Raw genomic sequence first — 6000 nt, 5'->3', positions numbered from 1 at the left:
GACTACTCTTCTCAAACAAATGCCTTGATTAGTCGTCACTTAATGGAAAAGTGATCGGACTCATTATCTTTCATTCATCATTACTGACAAGAAACCATATGCAAACCTCACAATCCAAAAATAAAATAACATAAAAGATCATAACTACAAAATACAAGCGCTGGAGAAAAATTGAAACATGAAACAACCAGCAATATAGGGTTGAACATATGAACTCGAAACCTGGTCAACCCGATTCTTTTCAGAAATCAAACTTCAAGAAGAGACCATACCATCCTGGCCAAACCAAACCATTGGGTAAGACCGGGTTTAAGTCTGAGCTTCAAGGCTAATTACTCTGACATGGTCTAGGTAAAATCTATTTTTTTTTAAATATATATATATATATATATATGTAAAACAAAAAATAGCATCTTAGGTGGAGGATAGTAAGTAATACTGATGGTGTCTTTTCATTCTACAAAATAGGTTTCAAACTCGTCATCCACTAAGCCCCCTTTTTCCATCCATGTCACCCCAACCTTTCCCTTTCCTCCTTCTCTCTGGAGTTCGCACTCGACCTTTAGTTCTTTGCCTACGACCTTCTTCTACCTATGTTGTTGCCTCTCTATTTCTTCTAGTCTTCATCTCTTCTCTGCTGCCTTTTAATCTTAGTCTTCAAGTTCAATAGTATCTTCCAGATCTGTTGAAGCCAAAGATGAAAACCCCTCACGAGATCTGTTGAAGCTACAAATGAAGACTTTGGTACTGTTTGCGTCGTGTGGTTTTTATTCTCTCTTGCGTATGGTTTTGATTTTGGGAAGAGTGTAAAAATTTTGATTGTTGTTGTCTGTCAAATGCTTTTCTTCATCACCTACTATGAATATTGTTGATGAGGTTGGGAGAAGAGAAAAGTAAAGAAAGCTTAATTTTTTATCCCCAGATTTGTTTGGTTTGTGTGAAATTTTAATGTGTTTTTAATTTTTGTTTCAATGATTAGATAATGGCATATTGTGTGATCATCTTCTTCATTCCTTTTCTTCTTGTATATATAGAAACATCCCAGGTTATATAGAAAAAAACAAAGAAAAGAAACAACTGGAGTTTCATGGTCAATCATCTCAATCATCTACTTAAAAAATTGCCAAGTCTAATGGACCGTTCTAGTAACCCGACAAACCAAGTCCAGCCCAGTCTAAGTCCCGGGTTTAGCTAGACTGGATTGGTCCTCAGACAAAAAAATCAAAGCTGATGTTTTTTTCCAGACCAAACTTCGAATTGATGGCAAACCTAGTTCAATCAGGTCTTCTCTGCAGCCTTACAGCAATCGAAATGCGTATTCAGAATCACCTAGCCATACTGTCCCCAAATAATAACTCACGCCCTTCAATTCGAGAAATAGAGAAAAGATGACGAAGAAATAGAGAAGTGATTGGAGGAGGAGGAGGAGACGAAGTTGAAGAAGGAGACGCAGAGAAGAAGTGGGTTAGCAAGGAAGCACCAGTACCGACATGCTTCCTCTTTCGGCTTTACCCATAATCCATTGTTTCTCAATCTTCTATAGGTTTAAGAGAGTTGGACACGTGAGACAGCTGAGAGGAGTTCAACTCTGAAAATTGAACTTGCGTGGGGGAAGAAGGAGGATGATGCACTTTGAGTCATCAAATACTATGCAACACCTGTCCTTCCAATAGTCAAATTTCATTTTTAATGATCAAACACTTTTTTGATTTAAGGGTCAGGCAAAATTACACTTTTTTTTTTAAATTTTAAGGTGAAATTATTCTAAAAAAGGTTTAAGATATCATACATACGTCCCTTGCAAGGAAAAAAGTTTCAGAGTTTTTCTATCACTAATTCTTGAATATAACAATATCTTTGTTTAAAATATCATATATCTCTCCTGTTGTGGTGCTATATGGAAGCATAAAGCAATGACATTCTTATGCACGATTAACTATATCTTAGTTTGGTGAATTATGTATATACAACTACTTTACATGGAAAAGGAAGCATCCTTTAATGTTGAAAACAGGAAAGACTGGCAACTTTGAGAAATATACGGTAATTAATCAAATTTAACGAACAGAATAAAAGAGATTAACAAAGTCAAATCATCCAACAGAAATAATGGATTAACAAATATTTAGGAATAAAGCAAATTAAATGGTCTAAGAAACTTGCACGAAACTTTCCCAAGGCTAAATGTGCACCTGGATCTGGAATCCAAAAAAAAATATATTTATTATTTATTTACAAAATCAGAATCTCTACATCTTCGAAGGCTGACAATAAACACCACGAACAAATGAAGATAAACTACAACAGGCCCAACCTTTCTCTCGCTATCAAAAGAAAACCTAAAACAGACCCAAATCCGCAGGTATAGGCCCATTTGGGTCAAAAATGAATCTCGTGCAGCTCCGGCCCACAAACGAGTGAATCAATAAAAGATTCAGGCAGACCGAAAACGACAGAGATAAGCATGAGGACAAGGAATCCAAATTTTTATTTGTTTTAAAAATATACTATGTAGTTATTAGAATAAATAAAACGTACAATATGTGAGTGCAATATTTGTACCATGATGTACCTATATTACTGTTTGTGTGGTGTATACAGAAAGTCGTACCAATAAAAGGACCACGTAAGACCGAAGTTATTTAATTAAAGCAGCAAGAAGGCTTGCGAATGAATGTTTTTGAAGCCTACAGTGTCAGTACTCTGACCTCAATGATCATGAATTTCTTTTCCCACACCCTGTTTTTTTTTCCCTTTTTTTGTGCATCATATGAGAGATTTGTTTTTTGCATCGTAGTTATACGTGGTCTTGTTTTATATATAACGCTTTTTACAGTTTGTGTCTCCCTTATTTCAAAAACAATAATAAGAAAATAAGATCAGATAAGAAAAATAAATCAAGGAAATAAAAGCACACACATGATGGCACGATAACGACAGAGAGTTATAATTTTAAGAAGATAAGGGTGTAATTTTAAAAGGGAAAAAACCATTATATTCAAGTTGTTCCTTATAAATTTTTACAAATTTACCATCTTTAATTTTATTTTATTTTTCCCTATGGATCGTATTCTATTTCAAAAATCCTGATGACTAAACAATCCGTTCTTTTTGTGAATCAATTTGAGCAACTTGCCAATAAAAATTAACATAATTTAGTAAAAATTTGACTCATAATTCATAAAGTTATATTTAAATCTCGTTGTTGATATGAGAATTTTATTGATAAATAATTTGTAAGTATTTTTGTAAATGTTTTAAACTTATAAGTATGTCTTGGTCCTATTGAATTTTGTAACCCAACACACAACTTTTTTTTCATAAAAAAATTGAGCAATTTTAATTTTATCATCAGGCAATTCAACCTTATAAATTGCTCATAATCAACCCAACTTGCAGTTTTTTTAAAAATAAGATAGCTTGAGAAAGAGTTATAAGAATGGGCAAGGGGAGCAAAGTCCTCAGTCTAACACGTTTGAGTCATTCACCTCCAAATATAAACTAAGTTGCTACTCTCACCCAGCCACCAGTGGATTCTCTAGATTGATTACAAATTTTGTGGCCATTCTTTCAAAATTCAAATCTCGATGAAAAAGACCTAAATAAATTAATTATAGCAGTGATTATATTATATAATATATAGATCGATCGTTGGCTCACAGAAATAAAAACCCAAGAGAGATTAGTTAATATTTCCAGATTAGTTTTTTTTTTCATTTTTTCTTTAAAACAAAGCATAATAGATTATAACAACTCCAAATCTAGCTATACCTATGCATATCCTTCCTCCTAAAAACGCCTCTGATCATAAAATATTGAATTTAAATAGAAACACAAGGTCTCTCTCTCTCTCTCTCTCTCTATATATATATATATATATGTATGTATTTGTTCTAATCCCACCTGAACCAGCTCAGTATGACTACTGATAGAAAGAGACCACATTCTTTGTGGAACTCAATAATTAGGAGAAGACCAATACAATTAATTACTTTCGCTTTAACTTCACCGTGTAATGTATATTGGTTCGATTCCACTTTTCTGGGACAGCTTTAATTTTGATCTCGCTGTCACGTTCAGCTAATCATCACTCCCTCCTAATTAAACTAGTGGGAATAAACACTTTTTCCAGATACAAGCTAACGGATTCTAATTATATATATGCACAGAGATCAATTAATATGTAATATATGCAACTATATATTGGAGTCCAGAGCTTAAAGTTTGCATTTATTTTCTATTATTCCTCCTCCTTTTTTCTACTTTGCCATTCTTTAAAGCTTCTGACCACTCACTTGCCTCTTGACCCTGTGTTTGGTTTATGCCACATTGTGGTCATTAACTAATGGGCATTTGTATTTTATTAATTAATCACGTATGCTGCTTCAAATATTGCTTATTTTTAATTTATGCTCCACACATAACTGTTCTGTTTCTCCTGTTAGATTTTGAGTAGGGGCTAGCTGGGTTCATTCTTTACTTTATTACTTAATCAACAACCATTAGGTGGCCGGGTTGCACTTGATATACATAAATACACCCCCCTATTATTCTCTCCCTATCACTAGATATTGCTGAGATACATATCAAGATCTCGCATCTGGAAATGGGATCGATATATATATATATATAACTTTCTGAATGTTCCATAAGTCATGTCTCTTAATTTGCATCTGACAAATCAGCTTCAAGAGGCTCCTGATATATAATATACAGGAACTAGTCCCAAATGGACACTCCAATGGTCATTATGCCTGTTAACTTCAACTTAGGGAGGGGTTATGACCTATGACCTATATATGTTATGTAATATTGATCCACATTGTGATCCGTACAAATAAATAATAAATGAAGGCGGAAATAAAAAGGATGGCGTTTTCAGTTAGTATCTTTTGCTTCGCTCAGGAGCAGATTTTCTTGGATCTTATGGTCCCCTACTACTACAGGTACCATAATAATGAAATGTTGAACAATATCATATTGCCACAGCATGTTCATGTTCATGCTCCTGATCTCTCTCTCTCTCTCTCTCTATCTCTCTCTCTCAAATCACTTGTGCTCGTATTATTGTATTCATAATCTTCAGACCAAATTATAGTTTCTTTCGTTTTTTTTCCCATCTTTTAAAGAAGTTATTACGTGTACCCTGCATGCTTAGTTTTGTCGATGGAATTATTGTACATTTCACCAATAATATTTCAGTCGCATGGAAAAATAATGATAATTGTCATTGACAATGAAACAGTGATGTATACTGCTTCCCATTGAAAAAAAAGGTCAACTTCTAAAGTAATTCATAGACCTGTAGGTTAATTAATTATATTTTACGATCACAAGAAAAGCACTGCATGAAATTCATTTCTGAATCGATCGGCCTTACATTTCTGCTATGTGCAAGCTATATGTATATATCTCCTTTTGATCAATGTGAAAATTAAAAGCTGATCGTACGAACGTTGTAGTAATTCTATTTTTTCTTAACATATCTTATAATGGAGCTAATTAACAAAATATCACAGTTCAAACGACAGGATGATACAGATATTAACTAAAACAAACCAGTGCTTCGATATATATGATACAGGGAAGTTGAGGATTTCATTTTTATACTGTATATCACGTGTGAGAAACGAAGTCAGTGAAGTAGCTAGCATACATGCTTTGGATCGAGGGGACAATATGTCTAGTCGTAGGAATACAAGGAGTGAAATGCGATTTCACTTAATGGATGACCATATATTGATGTTAGGTAAACCTACCAGTTAAAATATAAAACCTAGGAAAGTGGGGTCCGTTTAGGTACTGATCCCTAAGCTTGTGTTTGCCTTTAGCTCTATAATGATACCATCAAAGTCCTTTTCTTTGGACACTGCTTCTGCCATCACAAAATCTGAAAAAAGTTGTCTTATCAATGCGCTCAAAGCAGACATTGCATTTGGATCTGAACCCGTTGGGATCAATAGAGCAACTTGGTTCACTTTTGACTTGAGAGTTCCGGAT

This window comes from Prosopis cineraria, unplaced genomic scaffold, assembly GCF_029017545.1.
Source record: "Prosopis cineraria cultivar Desert tree isolate PC_DT_omini unplaced genomic scaffold, ASM2901754v1 PC1, whole genome shotgun sequence".
NCBI lineage: Eukaryota > Viridiplantae > Streptophyta > Magnoliopsida > Fabales > Fabaceae > Prosopis > Prosopis cineraria.
This window is presented reverse-complemented; position numbering follows the sequence as displayed.